The sequence below is a fragment of the Numida meleagris genome, chromosome 4 (genome assembly GCF_002078875.1).
Source record: "Numida meleagris isolate 19003 breed g44 Domestic line chromosome 4, NumMel1.0, whole genome shotgun sequence".
NCBI classification, from domain to species: Eukaryota; Metazoa; Chordata; class Aves; order Galliformes; family Numididae; genus Numida; species Numida meleagris.
In genome coordinates this window covers 20,077,970-20,092,194 of record NC_034412.1, presented here as the reverse complement: position 1 = coordinate 20,092,194, position 14,225 = coordinate 20,077,970, and positions in this window count along the sequence as shown.

Sequence of the window (14,225 nt, the reverse complement as noted above, 5' to 3'; positions counted from 1 at the left end):
TTGGATGTGTTTAGGAAGAGGTTAGATGAACATCCCTCAGGGTTGCTTTAGACCTGAAGGGATTAGATGACATCTCAAGTCCCTTCCTGCCCTAGGTCCACCTTCCAACCCAACCTCCCAACTCCAAAGCACTTTGTGGCATTTGTTCTGATGCTGGAGCAAAGCCTGATCAGAAAGAGCTGTGGTGGGACATCCTCTGGAGGCTGGAGGGGGCTTCTCAGTCTCTGAGGGAAGGGGAAATGCAAAGTTTACTCAAGTGTAGCAGAAAGCCACAGGACACAGAGTGATGGCAGGTGTCAAGGTCAAAGCTGTATGTCCGAGTCCCTGGAGCTCAGCGTTGGGCCAGGTTTTGCCTCCACTAGCCTCTGGGGTGGACAGGCAGGCAGAGAGACTGTTACCCATAAGACCAAGAATAAGGCCAACAGGACTGCTTGCTCACCTGGTGTGGAGATGACCTCCATGGTGGCTCTGTTCACCAGGACAGTGCACGAAGAAAATGCTTGTGGGTGTGATGAGGACTTTTCCGAAGATCAGAGCCCTCTCCCACCCATAGATTTCACCACCAAAACACAGGAATGAACCCCATCTTGGTTTCACTCAAACCTGGTGGCAGATTTCATATCTCTTCCTCCAGGAAATTGCTCAGGGACAAAGAATTGTGACTGCAATTCCTAAAAATTCAAGTGGTGTTCAGTCATGGTGGCCAAGAGCCAGTAGGCAGATGAGGTTTGGTAGCTCCTATGAGGATACCTAACAGCGCTGAACCATGAGCATCCACGTGTGTGAGAGGGGATGAGGAGTGGGAGAAGTCCTGTGTCACTTCTCCAGGCTGGGGTCAGCCTCGTGGGACTTTGGCAGAGTGCCGGGATGCTGGGAACAGGCAGATGGACCACTTTTTCAAGGGGACACAGAAAGAGAGAGAGAGGGAGGCAGGGGAAGGAGGGGCTGGGGAGAAAACGGGAGAGAAAGAGGGAGAGAGAGAGTGCAGGGAGGAGGGGAAATGAAAGGATATTATTTTTTTTGTATCTGTCATTTCCCTGCTATCTCCCATATGACTTCTTAATCCATCAGAATGCTGGGAAGATAATGTTTTGGGCGAAATAACATGAGAGAGAGGATAGACTCCCAAGGACCAATATCTTTATTGCTCGGAGGATAAACGGATTATGTCAGCCATTTTCTGTTGCTGACAGCTTTTCTTATTAACCGATTTTATTTTTTAATCTTCCAGGGAAGAAATATGGTTTTATGTCACAATAAAACGCCGGTCACATCTAATTCTGCCCTCAAACAAACAGATTTCTGAAAGCCTTGCAGAGAAATTTGAAATAACTTTAAAGAGGGGGTTTTTGGATAAAGTCTTTATCCAGAGGCTTGTTCAACCGCAGTGTAAAAGGTTTAGAGAGAGTGAGAGAGGGAGTGAGAGAGAGAGAGAGAAGGAGGGAGAGGGAGCGAAAAGTCCCTCACAGTTGTTTTTCCCTGGTTGATCCCTATTAAAAGAAACTCTTCATTGTGGTGTACTCAAGGAAATGCAGCTCAGACGAAAGAGTCACATGAATGTTAACAAATATGGCTATTTGTGTGGCTTACGAGCTGCGCCGGGCTTAGAGATGTTGTGTGTGACACTCAGAGAATGAGGGAAGCAATCATTAGCATCCCAGCAACCTGCTTAGCCGCCCGCTTTCATGCTCCCCCTTTTGATCTGACACTTTTTTGCTTCAGTTTTGCTGGGATTACTGCAGAAGATGCTAATAAAGTATCACACACATTGTAGGCAGAGTGATAAGAAAGTCTGCTTGGGTGAAACTTTGGAGTTTGGAGCCAAGCAGTCTTTGTACTTGTTGCTGCTTTCCCAGCACAGACCTGGAAATTGGGAGGGGTTTGGTGAACTCCTTTTTTTCCTCCCTCAAAACAACCCTGTATGCAGACCCTGCACATCCTCTGTGCTTCTTGGATTCAGAGGAGTCTCCGTGAAGCCGCTCACATCCCCATTGCCTGTGGGTATTTTCTTTCAACACACTGACTCAGGGAGCAGGGGGAGCTGAATTTACTGGTGTTCCCCAGCGAGACACCACTACCCTGCCTTTCCCTCTGCTGTTTTTTAGGAAACACGCCTTCTGCTCATTGCAAACACTGGGGAGTAGAGCAGAAGTCTTTGGAAGTCTTTGTGCGCACCAAAGCGAGGAACCTGTCCAGCTCTCAGCATCCTTTTTTCAGCACAGCGCTGCCCCTAAAGCACCAGCTGCTGTCGCAGGGAGGGGTCATGAGGAACTAAAGCTCAGGACCATCTCTTGGGGTCGGTATGTTAACAGTTTGGTTGGTGTTTTTTGGGGAGGTCTACGTTTACACTGCCCTGGGTTTACACAAATATATCTTGGCAGGCTCTCCCCCTCCTAAAGAGCTCACAGCCTGAACCAGAGGCATTAATAGCTTTTGTTTACTGGTGGCCAAAGGCAGCTGCATCTCTGGCACCCTCAGCCAGCATCATGTCTGCAAGCCCAGCCTCTCTGCCCCAAACGTTGGGTGCACAAAGCCAAGGCAGCAGCAAAGAGCAGTGACCACTTTACTTGCAGGGGCAGGTGCTCCTGAGCTCCTGCTCTCCATTCAACCCAGCATCTCCTGAAATTTAGAATCTCAAAAGGCATGAAGCCAACGCTGCCTGCCCTGGCCTATAAACCCTCTGCAGGTATATGTAGTATTCCACTAGATGCAGATATACAAATAACTACCTTGATAACTGCTAAGATTATACCCTCTTTCCCACAAAGCGTTGAGGCTGATGGGGAAAGCAGGTCCAGGTTATCCATATGGTGTGTCCCTCACCAGGCTGGGTCACAAGAAGACCCACACAACTCTGAGAAGAGGACTGGGAGCTGGTTCCACTGGAGCTGGCTTTGGGGATGTGGTCCTGATGCTGGAGTGGGTCCTGACCACTGTCTTGTGGCAGTGAGTTCCACAGGTAAAGAGCTGACAGCGCAAAAAATATTCTCATTTTTCAGAGGCAAAGAACTGAGATCTGTCTCTCTTTTCCGTGACAATTTTTATTCTCAATAGCTTTGGTGGAGCTGTCCCTCTCTCCCAAGGTAAGCCGTCCCAATCCTTCCATTCTCCCTTCTGATTATGGCCATGAATAACATCTAATATTCTTATCTCCCGCCTCCAACCCCCCTAATGCTGCTGTAGGCTTTTCAAGAGGAAAACCACTAGTGCAAACATTACTGTGGACATAACTGCATCTCTGATGTATATAAAGGCATTAGCACATCCTGCAGCCCATGCCTGGGCAGCCATGTGGCTGCTGTGCCATTGCACTGCTGCTGCACAAGGAGCAGAGGTCTCTGCTGAGCTGCCTGCAGCTTTGTCATAGCTTCTTGCTTCCCCCAGTTGAAATTAAAACCCAATGGGAATGGATAATTTCAGTGTCTGTGGTGAGAGTCATTGTGGACCTGGCTCGGGCAGCTCCCTATTGGATACAGGAGACTGGGCTGGAGCACAAAGCCGGGCCTCACCTCCACCCCAGCTCTGGTCCTTGTATGGGACATCTCCTAGCACTGGCTATGTTGTGTGGTCCGTGGTGCACTCTCCTCTGAGAAGATGAGGCTACCCCATGGGTCCTTAAGTGGAAGGACAAGCCAGATCCTGGCCAGGGGCATGGCAATTGACTCCCATGTGCCTGGGGGCAATTAGAAGGTCCATCTCCCACCAAGTGTTTTCGCAAGTCCTCCATTCAGAACTGGATGGCATCTCCTGGTTGGACACTTTGGACCAGTGTGCATCTCTAGACCTAGGGATAATGCCTGCCCAAGTAAAAGGAACTGAGTTTTTGAGTGCCCCTGACCAGCCCACTGATGAACATTTGGTGCTGTCCCACTGATAAGCGCCCTTCCCCAGGCTGCACTGGTCTCTGTGAGACCAAGGGACAAGCCAAGCAGAGAACAAATAAAGCTACATTAATCCCAGCTCCATTAGAAACACAGAAAATAAATAAATGCTGTTTTCAAATGTGGAAAAAGAAAAAAAATCAATAGGGAAAGAAATATTATTTTTAATCTTCTAAGAGGTTTTTACAAACAACAGGGAGGGGAAAAATTGAAAGCCATGAAAAAAGACTTGCCAATGTCCTTTTAACCTTTATTTATTATCACTCAGTCCACATCAGCCCCTGACTGCAAGATAATTTGGAATTTCATTTTAATTTCAATGTATCACATAATTCAACACAGCTTTCCATGATTTTTTTTTTGTACTGGAAACTTAAAAAATCTCTCTATAGGAAATGCATCTAAAAAAAAAAACCACCACTACCATAACCCTTCTGCAGCAGTTACTTAATTTATAACTTGAAAAGGGTTTGTGCTAAAATATGATAAAAATAAAATCAACAAACTTCAAAAAAGGAATATTCTTTAATAACATGCTTTAGCTTGAAGGGTGCCTGCTCCTCTGCTTTTCTTTAGCTTTGTCTGCCGCTCACATTAGAGTGCAAGCTGGTTGGAGGCTGGCTTTTCGGAAGCCTTGTATGGCGTGTTGTTTGGGTTTATTTAGCGGCATTGAGTCTGGCTGTGTTAATGGAGAGTTCAGAAGGAGTGTGGGCAGGGTGGTGGATGAAGGACTTGTGCCACCAGCAAGAGACAAGAAGAGAGCCTGGCATGTCCCATGGACACCATGTCCTTGTTTCCTTCCTTCTGTGTGAGGTGGGGTCACGCCAAAGCTGCCTCTGCTTTTCCTGGTCCACGTCTCTCGTGAGGCATTGGCACAGGCTGCCGAGGAGGTGGTGGAATCACCATCCATGGTGGTGTTCAAGAAAAAGGTACGTCGCACTGAGGGACATGGTCTAGAACTGTCTCAGGCATGGGTTGGTGGTTGGACTGGGTGATCTTAATGGTCTTTCCAACCTTTATGATTCTATGATTACAGGTTGTCCTCAAGACCACTTGTCCAAGTTGACAGCAAGGTCTGCCCTTCCCTCCTAACTCCTCCAGGTAGCAAACTGTAGGTTCCCTGGATGCTGCTCCCCTCTGGGGCTATAGTTAGAGTTAATTTGAGGAGCATTACCTTCTTGCTGCAAGAGTACATGCATCTGTAACTCAGTCCATGCCGAAAATCCTCAACGGGGGAGACTGAGCAGAAGTGGGGGAGAAGAAACTTCTTGATTCAAACAGTCTATTTAATGAATTTCTCAGTCTTGTGTTCATTTGTTGTTGTGGAGCTCCCTTGATTGCATCATTTTTCTTGCAAATCACGACTAATTTGTAAAAGAAGTTCCTTGGGCCCCTTTCTCTTTTTTACTACATTTTTATTTTTAAAAATTCCAGGACATTAATTTTCTTAATAGGACCTGACACAAATGGTGTATTTTGCCTCAGATCTTGGCACTGGTTGTGGGCAGGAGGAATCTCATATATTCATGTCAGTTCCTCTCCACAGCTATCTTTATCAAGAGCCTCCTGAAATGACAGACACAAAAGGGTTGTTTGTACTCCAAATTGGCCGCTATTACGGAGCTCCAAAAGGGCCCATCTCCCATCCCCAAGATGTTCATTGAGCTTGCAGTGAAGATGGGAGAGACTTGGCAAGGAGAAGATGGACCATAAATTGTCTTCTGAAGAAAGCTGCATGTCAGTACTCTCAGCAGCACCTGGTGGCTATTCCACTATTGCCTAGCCATGGAAAAAGGCAGTAAGCAAAAATGCTCTTTGACTGTATGTTGACGCTTGCTATAGGGATTTGTGATTGCCTGTCTGAAAGCATCCAGAAAATGTCACCAAGGGGTTCTGGCATTGCAAATACAAGCACCATTACTTGGGGAGGAGAAGCTCACTCATTGGCTGGGTTTGCTGTAGAGTACTGATTGATTGAAACTAGGAAAGGGATGCACACCTAAGGAAATGTACTTCCACCTACTTAAAATTCAGCCATTATTCATCTCCTGCTATTGCATATTTTGAGGCTGACCACTGCTTTTGCTTACTTCTCCATGACTCCTGGCTTTGTGAGCAAGTGGAGATCTGTAGACAGATGGCTTGGAGCCATGCTCTGAGCACTGAGGAGGACCCGTCAGAACAACCAGCTCAGGAAGAGGTAGCCTTCTAGGTAATCCATCCAAAAAGTCCCTGGGCTATGGCCACAGGCATAAACATTGATCTTCTGGACATGAAAAATGAGCCAAGCCACCAGCTCCTGATGGCCATTGAGGTCAGCAGCTTGCTGCTAGGTGACTACAAAGAAGACACTGATGCCCTGGAGCATGTCCAAAGAAGGGCAATGGAGCTGTGAAGGGTCTGGGGCACAAGTGTGATGGGGAGCAGCTGAGGGAACTGGGGTGGGTCCATCTGGACCTCAGGGAGACCTCATTGCTCTCTGCAACTCCCTGAGAGGAGGCTGTGGTGAGATGAGGTCGGCCTCTTGGCTGAAAATGTCCAGTCCTGAGACAGAAACACAACTTTTTGAATCAGCAGAATGATCTGCAAGCATCCCCCCTTCCTATTTCATCAAAAACTTGTGGAAAAAAAATGATAACTGTTAGAGGTATAAAGAGAAATAATTTCAGTGTTCAGATATTCATGATGCCCCAATGGCTGAGCCCAAAGAGGTCTATGAAAGCTGATGTTTTTTTCTTCATTTTCTCTGGCTGTTTCTGTCAGAGGAAATAATCTTATGGACCTCTCTAATAACAAAAACAAGAAGAGCTCAGGAGCTGCTGCACCTTGGACTGATCAGCCCACACCAGCCCCGCAGAGACAGCGATTTCACACGGGTGTTATGCACCGTAACACGCAAGCACGAGCGCTCAGTCTGGGAGCAGAACAGCAAACTCATCATGCCCTATTTAGCAAAATGTTCACCGCCAACATGAAATTCTGACCCTCACATTTTATTAAAGGGATTATATCTTAAAGCAAACTATTTCAGTCCCTTAGCTAGTTCTTTTCTGTGAAAACTTGCAAGACAATTTTGAGGACTGTGGCAGGATCAAGATGAAACAGTTCTGCTTTGCCCACTTATTTCTTCAGATGTGCTCAGATCCTTCCTCTCCTCTGGTGTGTCCCACCTCGTGGTGTCAGCAGCCATTTGTAAAGCATCCTTGGCTTCAGTCTCATCCCACTTGTAATTAAACGCATGGCGTTAAATAGGTTGCTCTAGGGTCAGCTCTTTTGCTGGTGGCAAATAGCCCTGCTAAATCACCTGCAAAACTCAAGAAGAACATCTCCAAGGCCAGAAGGGCTGGAAAGGCAGTTTTACCCTCGATTGTTTTTTGAGGGTTTGAATCCATTCCAGTTAATGGTAAAAATGTACGTTTCTATTGTATATGATTGCATATGCATGTTGCAAGGAAGTGGGGGTGGGCCACATGTTGGGGTAGATTTGATAGAACAGCTTTGTGTCAAATGAATAGGTGGGTTTATTATAGACTTCCCTTGCTCCAAGCTTCAGATGAGAGAAATCCTATAATCCCGCCCTACTTTAATACTGGATTAATGTGGATTTGTTAATAAAATGCTAGTGAAATCGAGAATAATTTGTAATTAACTCAAACTTCTACTCCCGGCATCATTTTGAATATCTTTTAATAAAAATGAGGAGCAGTTTCAGAGCCTGCACGCACTCCAGCAGAGCACTGCAAATTGGAGTCTTGGCAAAAAAGATGACACCACTGCAACAGAGTAATGTGGGCTCACAGCAAAAGGCATAGCACCAAGAAATACCAGACACAACTTGGGAGGCGCTGGGAACTCTTTGATACCAGAACTCCATTCTGATTCAATGCATCAGCACTTGTGAGAATAAAACCCAAACTGTTAACCCCCAAAACAAGGAGTATCCTGCCAGGTTAAGTGTTGCAACTAGCAAATATGATGGGAATAATATGGAAACTGCTTAGCAGGTACATCAGGTTTAGAATTACAGCCTTAATACTGCCCAGTGCTACCTCCTCAGCAGCATTAAAAGATCATGGACTGTGTACATGGATTTCAGACGAGATGCTTTTCTGATCTAAAATCTTTATAGGCACACAGAAATAGAGGATTTGTCCTACCAGATCAGAATGGCAGGCCATCCATCTTCAAATCCTGTCCCTTGCAGTGGTTAAAAAAATGAACTAAAAAGGCTGATTTGTACTGCTCATAGATAACTGCACTATAATCAGCTGTGTGGCAGTAGAAAGGCATAAGAGTGAAACGTGGAAAAGGAAATTTTACCCAGGTTAACTTTTGCAAAGATTTGCAGCTGTTTGAGTTAATTCTGAAACCATCTGGGCTCTATGGCTCAGGATTGCAGAGGTATGCCCTGTGACAGAGAGGTGGTTGGGATGGGAGAGGGGCCAGGATTGTAGTCTTAAAGGAGTAACTTGGGGGATTTGTCTTCTCTAGGCAGGAAATGTCCAGGGGTATCATGGGAACATTAAGTAGGTGAAGGTAACCACAACATGGAAGGGCGTAAGCTTCCTGCATGTTCAGGAGCAATAGGAGGGATAATTGGTCTCAAGTGGAGCAGTGGAGAATTAAGTTAAACACTCTCAGCTAAGGTGTAAGCATGCAGAGGAGAGGCAGAATAATTAACGACCTGTTGAGATTGTGAGATTTACATTGTGGACACCTTGGAGAAGAGGCTGAGAGCAGGACACATGGAGGTGGCGCTACCTGAGCCAGTGGGATGTCCTTCACCCCTTCGCTGCCGCATGTCCTGTGGCCCTCTGATGAGAGCATCATGACCAGGTACTCCTCTGCCTGAAGAGCCACATTACCTTAATGAAGAGCTGAGGTCTGTTGAGGTCTCAAAAGACAGAAGCAGTCACCTTGTCACAGGGATCCTGCCTATACCCTGCAGACTGCAGTGACCTGTTGACCCAGGCTTTGGTGTGGTTCAGCAGCTGCATCTCTTTCTGATCTGTCCTCCTGTCATGCACTGTCTGAGATACTTGCTCCAGCGAAGTGGTGTGCTGTCAGCTACAACAGACCAGAGTCTTATTGTGCTTCCTTTATTTCCTGTACATGTCTGTGCCATTGACTTCCTTAACTGACTCCATTTGCAATCAACCTTGACTAGAAAAGACTACTTTCTTAGCATATGCCTTCTGTCATCATAAGACCTTCCAAGTGCCTTTTAAACCTTAACCATTGACTGTATGTTTACATCCAGTTGCTTAACTTCTAGCTCTGGTAACACTTCCAGGAGGAGCCTTCTGGCCATCTTGTTTTCTCTTCATACTAGAGCAACAGAGAAGGTTGGAAATAACTGTGTAACCCCAAAAGGTGACTGGAAGGGCCACTGGGGTTGTGGGACTGGATGGTTCATGGTAAAAGAACATCAACTCCCAAAGCTCACAGTGGTGCCTCACCCTGACACTGACTAGCCAAATTCCTACAGGGAGAAGCTGCTGGCAAAACAAACTCCTGTGAATAAATCTCACTTTGTCAGCGAGTCAGACAAATCCAGTATTGAGTGACGCTGATCTGCGACACTGGGAATGAGGAAGGGCGCTTCAGAGGGAAACAGAGCAACAGCCTGCCCTGGCTGAGAGCCTTCTTCTTGCCCCAGGCTTCACTGTAAAATGCGCACCAGGGAGCTAAGAAGACAGCACCAAACTATCAGACACCAAATGTTGATTTTTTTCAAGAAATGGAACCACTACCCCATGGAATCATATCGTCAGACCTGAGCTCATTCTACTTTAACAAGGCTAAGCTGCTTTCAGGTTGGGATGCACATAGCAACTCTTCAGAACAGTAAGTGCAAGCCTGCTGCTGCCCCTAGCCCTGTCTGCATCCCTCCCAGCCAGGTCCATCGGGACAGTCTGCTCTCATGACCACACCTTCAGGAGTGCTTCTCCTCCTTGCAGCTCCCACCAGCAGCTTCCAAAAGTCTCGGGTTTTTTAATTCTGGCCCTTGGCGCAACCTGAAACAAACAGAAGATGCTCTGGCAGTACTGCAGACCTCTCTCCTCCTCAGAGACCTCAAGAACAAACTACTTGGCACCCAGCTGATCTCCGCTTTCACTGCTGTCCTCGGTGATTCAATTGTGCTCTGAGGTTAGGCGAGGTATTTGTGTTTCTTGAATCCATCTGGAACCTCACCATTTAATTTGGATCATTCTTACTTGCACCTTTGTTGTCTGTATTCTTCATAACTTTGCCATCTGCTGGGCTGTTTCTTTTTTTTCCTTCCCTCTTCGGCCCTCACATGGCAAGCCTTTGTCTAAGGCTATGGCTCAGAAAGGCCTGGAGTATGGATGGTGTCACAAGAGTGCCAGAAGTGCTCTCTCTTGAACAGAGGCGACTTTGTACAGAGCGATCTAATAACCTTTTATTAGACCAATCAGTACAATTGGAAGAAATTGACAAGCATTCAGGCAGACAAACCCTTTTGTATCTTTCCAAAATTCACATTCTCTTTAAAAGACTGCTTGAAACAGTTACCAGAGCATTTACAAAAAATGTTCTCTGGGAACAACACAGAGCCTCTTGCAAAGAGACAATTTTCAGGTCAAATGCTTCACTTCCATCTTTGCTCTGGGCTGAAAACAAGGATTTAGTTGCCTTTGGGTTCTTTAGATGCTAATGGAGTGCCGAAGTGGAAACCTGCAGAACAAACGGTGCTTCCTGCACTACTCAATAGCGACGTTAACTTGGTGAGTGAGTGACATGAGCCTTGGTAAAGTCAGCAGGCATTTTGCAGAAAGTAAGGTCTCTCTGGCATAAGGGACATAAGAGCAGGGTCTAGGCCAGGGTCTCCCAGCCTCAAAGCTAATTCAGGGTAAGGTAATCGCCTCATCCTTTTGCTGAGCGATTTTGGGATGACAAGCACTGCAAGAATCTCTCTGCAGGGAAGGGTGTATGAAGAAAATGAAGAGCATCACAGATGCAGAGGTGAGGAAAATACTGATATTGGCATCTGGATGAGGCAAAGAATCTTCCTCCAAGGGGTTCAAAGGGCAGCCTAAGAGCTTTCCTCCCCTCTGTAAAGGTCCTTGAATCAGGACCTAAGGAAGGCCCGTGTTACTAAAATGATCAATTTTGATTTGCAGATAGCACTCCATACTCAGAGTCATTGGAGTATACCCCTAGCTCCACAGGCTTGTTCTTCTGCTTGCATGGCATGCCTGAGTCCTGCATAGATCTGAAGGAAAACTACTGCAGACTGAGTTTGCAAAAGCTCTGCAAACTAGAAAAAGACAGTAATTTTATACATCTCTATCATAGCTTCTCTTACTCATGTCATACCTAAATTATGTATCCATGATCTTTCTCATCTCTCCTCACATGGATGTCTTTCCATGCCCTTAATAATTTAATTTGCCCTCCCCTACACTGTTCCTTTGTCTGCATCTTGGAACAGAGAGGACAGAATAGAAAACATTATTCTGAGTAAGGGTGTATCGTGCAGTTCTGTGATTCCATTACAACATTTTCAGTATTATTTTTGAGCATAGCCTGGCATTTTCTTGGCTTTCTGGATTTCAAGATTGCACCGAGCTTTTGGCAAAGACAACCAGGATATTGTACTAACAATTTCCAAGTCATTCTCATTTTTAGCAGCCTAAGGAAAATCTCTTTCCTGAAGGAAGTTGTCATGCACAGGGGAAGAATCCTGTGTCCTGTGGGAATTTGGCCCTGCCTAACCTCTAAAATTGTCTTTATCTCATCTCCAGGATGGGAGAGAAAGGAAAAATAAAGCAGTCTGGGGGTGTATGTCACAAAGGGCTCATGGAAAATAAATCTGATCGTCCATGGTCTGCCAAGAAGCCCACTGTCCCCTGGCCATCACCGGGGACTTGGCAGTAACTCTGAGGAGACATTGGGCACTTCAGTAGGCTATCGGTGAGGTTTTAATGCCCATAGGTGCAAGGAAGTGCAGGATGCTGAATGCTCTCGTTGCTCTGACTGAAGCAGTAGCTTTATGGGCATAGGGCTGAGTTTCATTTGTGGGCTTTAAGTTTGGCACAGTCAGGCAGACAGCCTACACCAGGGTTAGGGAGGGCTGCAAGAAAGCTAAATCAAAGAGCATTCCCCAGTGTAAATGGTTTGCTGTGGTTTGAGAATGGGAGCTGCTCACACCTCCTGCGACACTGGTAGATGTGGAGGTTGGAGGAGATGAGTCAAATCCCACATGGGTACTGAAAACAAGAAAAAGGGCCATGCCAGAAACATGCTCCTTACACTGTGACTATTAGACCCAGGTCTAATGACCGAAGGGCTCAGCGTTCAAGGAGGCAATTCCCAAGGCTGTCTGACCTCAGTCTGCCACATGAGGACTCCTTAGGACCTATCAGACCATGAGCATGACCAATTAACACTAATGCTGCTGGCCTTGTTAGTTGTGATGGAGCTTCCCAAGGGTAATGGGGATAAATGAGCAATACCTATCAAAGAGCAACTGAAAAGCCATTATGTATGATTGTCTCTTTGTTGATTTGAGGAGGATGTGATGAACTAGGTACTAATTACATTAAAAAATGGTGTATTCTAAACCAGTCTCTTCTCCAATTAATGTCAACATAGATGGAGACATTCCCATGTCACAGCAGCCTAAGCAAAATATTAGTTATTGAAGGCAACACATGCTGAGTAGCTCTGGGATATGCAGTACGAGCTCATCTTGAACAGGGGGCAGGGAATTCCCAGTCCCAGAGCACTGAAGGAGATGCAGGTCACATCAGGGTGCCTCAAATACATTTTTGTTGAGTCCCTCGTCTTTTCATGGCACCATGCATGCAGTCCCACGCACGCGCATTACCCAAAGCAAATCTTCCTCAGCATCAGGAAAGTTCCTCTTTCCACTTAAATAGCTTTTTTCCCCCCCCCGATTCATTTTTACTTTATTTTATTTTTTTTATTTATTTCTCTTCTGTATCCTTTTCAATCTGGAAAGTGACTTGGCCTCTCTTTCCCCCATCTATTTTCCTCCTGCCACTATTCAGTTTAGGCATGAAACACAGAACTAGATTGAAAGCATTCAATGGCCATTCAATCGGAGAAGAAAAGAGCCCCTCAGAGCTTTATTAGATATGAAGATCCACAATAAAAATCAATTTCTGCCTCTTTATGCAGTTTAAATGACAAAGCACCCACCCATTCTGCAGCCATTGTGCCTGGGAAATGTAATTCAGCGCTGGAGCTGGGACCAGAACACCACGGACTCGCTGACCTGCGCCGGCAGATTCCAATATGATACAGACCTTCGCAGATAATGACAGCCACTTCATCTCACCGCAGGGAAAAAAAAAGTTATCTGATATCTTTGAGGGTTAAAAGGCTATGTGGGCAGCATTTTTAATGGCACTCTAAATCAGCATCTTCAGAATACCTCTACTTTTTTCTAACTTCTTCCATCTGCCTTTTCCATTTTTGGCCGTAGTCTCCTGTAGCCTTGGTGCACTAAGGGAAGAGTCCTCCCCAGATGCTTTGCTGAACGGGAGCAGATTAGAGCTCAAACTTGATGACTGCAAACATTCATTCGATCCGTGTGACATGCAGGAATTTGTATAGGGGATGTCTGCAGCACTCTGGCTGAGCCAGGGCTCTGAGTGCTGTGGGCCAGCTCCAGGCAATGATGAGCCATGCCAGGGGCAAGCAGCATCCTCTGAGCTTCTGTTCCCATCACTCAGCATCCCATGGCTGGCAGGAGCCGCTGCATGCACACCATAAAGTCATAGGATTGTAGAGGCTGGAAAAGACCACTAAGATAACCAGGTCCAAACCATCCCCACTGACCATGTCCCTCAGTGCCACATCCCCATAGCTCTGGAACACCTCCAGGGATGGTGACTGCTCCACCTCCTTGGGCAGCTGTGCCAGTGCCTCACCTCTTTCTGAGAAGAAATGCTCCCTAATATTCAACCTGAAGCTCCCCTCCTTACATTAGGAAAAAGGGTCAGCAAAACTGCCCCATCAAGATTTTCTGTCATGTGTATTTTATAGTTTCATTAGATTTACTTAGGTATATATATATTTTAATGGTACTCACGCTCAACCCAACACTGATAGGCTTCAAAAGCCATACTCATTTTATCACTATTTAAATTAGGAGAAAGGAACATGAAGAGAAAGTGAAGTCATGACAATCCCAAGAGGTGCCGCTTCTGCATTTGGAGAAGGAAACGCTTCCACCTTTTTTGTTCCAAGCCCACTTGTTTTTGCATGTTTTAAAAACTCCCTCGTAAATAATGACCCTGAGTGATGTCACAATGGAAATGAAATGCTTTGATCTGTCTCAGATGAGTCTGA